The sequence below is a fragment of the Vigna unguiculata genome, unplaced genomic scaffold, assembly GCF_004118075.2.
Source record: "Vigna unguiculata cultivar IT97K-499-35 unplaced genomic scaffold, ASM411807v1 contig_466, whole genome shotgun sequence".
In the NCBI taxonomy this organism is placed as follows: Eukaryota; Viridiplantae; Streptophyta; class Magnoliopsida; order Fabales; family Fabaceae; genus Vigna; species Vigna unguiculata.
The window spans coordinates 1-2500 of NW_021011178.1; positions in this window are offsets into that span (position 1 = coordinate 1).

Here is a 2500-nt window from a genome sequence, read left to right on the forward strand (position 1 = left end):
GAGATTCAGCCCTTGTCGCTTTGATTCGTCCCTCCCTTCATCTACCAAATCAAAATGCTTTATCTAAATGTCTTTGTAATCTCTTAAAAAAAAATGTAAGTTTTTCGTTATAGAGGCTGACACTAATTGGTCACATGGAATAGACTATGATGTAGCCATGTAATGTACTTTACCTTGCTTGGTGGGGAGTTTTGTGAAAAAGTGAAATTCGTGGTTTTTGAGATGTGAAGGTTGGAATGGCCTCCAAATGCCCCCAAATGAATACCATGAAAGTCTTGGTGCACAAAAGTTTTGAGTTGGTTGGGTTTTACACACGGGCAAGGTTGTCGGTGCACCACGGCATAGCTAAATGGCTTGGTGGGGAGTTTTGTGAAAAAATGAAATTCGTGGTTTTTGAGATGTGAGGGTTGGAAAGGCCTCCAAATGCCCCCAAATGAATACCATGAAATTCTTGGTGCACGAAAGTTTTGAGTTCGGAGGGTTTTGCACATGGCCAAGGTTGGCGGTGCACCACGGCATAGCTAAATGGCTTGGTGGGGAGATTTGTGAAAAAATGAAATTCGTGGTTTTTGAGGTGTGAGGGTTGGAAAGGCCTCCAAATGCCCCCAAATGAATACCATGAAATTCTTGGTGCACGAAAGTTTTGAGTTCGGAGGGTTTTGCACATGGCCAAGTTGGTCGGTGCACCGCGGCATAGCTAGATGGCTTGTGTGGGAGTTTTGTGAAAAAATGAAATTCGTGGTTTTTGAGATGTGAGGGTTGGAATGGCCTCCAAATGTCCCCAAATGAATACCATGAAATTCTTGGTGCACGAAAGTTTTGAGTTCGGAGGGTTTTGCACATGGCCAAGTTGGTCGGTGCACCGCGGCATAGCTAGATGGCTTGTGTGGAGTTTTGTGAAAAAATGAAATTCGTGGTTTTTGAGGTGTGAGGGTTGGAATGGCCTCCAAATGTCCCCAAATGAATACCATGAAATTCTTGGTGCACAAAGTTTTGAGTTCGGAGGGTTTTGCACATGGCCAAGTTGGTCGGTGCACCGCGGCATAGCTAGATGGCTTGTGTGGAGTTTTGTGAAAAAATGAAATTCGTGGTTTTTGAGATGTGAGGGTTGGAATGGCCTCCAAATGTCCCCAAATGAATACCATGAAATTCTTGGTGCACGAAAGTTTTGAGTTCGGAGGGTTTTGCACATGGCCAAGTTGGTCGGTGCACCGCGGCATAGCTAGATGGCTTGTGTGGAGTTTTGTGAAAAAATGAAATTCGTGGTTTTTGAGGTGTGAGGGTTGGAATGGCCTCCAAATGTCCCCAAATGAATACCATGAAATTCTTGGTGCACGAAAGTTTTGAGTTCGGAGGGTTTTGCACATGGCCAAGTTGGTCGGTGCACCGCGGCATAGCTAGAAGGCTTGGTGGGAGTTTTGTGAAAAAATGAAATTCGTGGTTTTTGAGGTGTGAGGGTTGGAATGGCCTCCAAATGTCCCCAAATGAATACCATGAAATTCTTGGTGCACGAAAGTTTTGAGTTCGGAGGGTTTTGCACATGGCCAAGTTGGTCGGTGCACCGCGGCATAGCTAGATGGCTTGGTGGGGAGATTTGTGAAAAAATGAAATTCGTGGTTTTTGAGATGTGAGGGTTGGAAAGGCCTCCAAATGCCCCCAAATGAATACCATGAAATTCTTGGTGCACAAAAGTTTTGAATTGGATGCATTTTGCACTTGGCCAAGTTGGTCGGTGCACCGCGACTAGATAGCTTGGTGCCAAAATTTGTCAAATTTAAGACCTTGGCCAAACTGAATGAAATTTTGTGGGGAGGTTCCTGATATTGTTTAGTGGTGGACTGGAAAAAATGAGGTCGAAATTCGAAGTCTACATGTGCTTTTCTATTTTTCCCGATTTTACACATACCCGGTAAGTAAAAAAAATAAAAAAAATAGTTCCCCTTCGAGAAAAATTATGAAATTTGGTGAGCAAGGAGATACCATTATTCTACGAATTACTGCAAAAAATCGCATCAAAATTCGAAGTATAGCCCGAGATATGGACTTATGTCTGCTCAAAAAAAGTGTATCTACTTGTACAATTTTGCCTTTTGCATATTAACCTCTTATAGGGGGGGAGTGCTCCTTGAGCCGGCCAGCTCCACACTGGCAGGTTTTAAAGGGAGCTTGATGAGGCCTCCCCCCTCACGTGGTGCGTGCGTTAGCATGTTTATCATGGCACAACTAGCCTCTTCATAGTTGTTGAGCTTTATTAATACCAACACACGGTCGTCACTGATCGTTGGTTAGCTCGGCAGCTAGTCCCTCGGATATTGTGGAAAGTTATTTTCATGCCTAGCGATGCTTGACCCTGCGTCACTTGATGTTTCCATTTGCTTGCTTGCCCATGGTAGGTGGGGGGTGGACCGTCTTGTGGTGTGGTGTCTTGCGAACGTGAGGGTGTGTGAGTTGTAATCGAGATGCACTTGCTGGCTGGCTCCATGCCTTGCGTATCGAACGG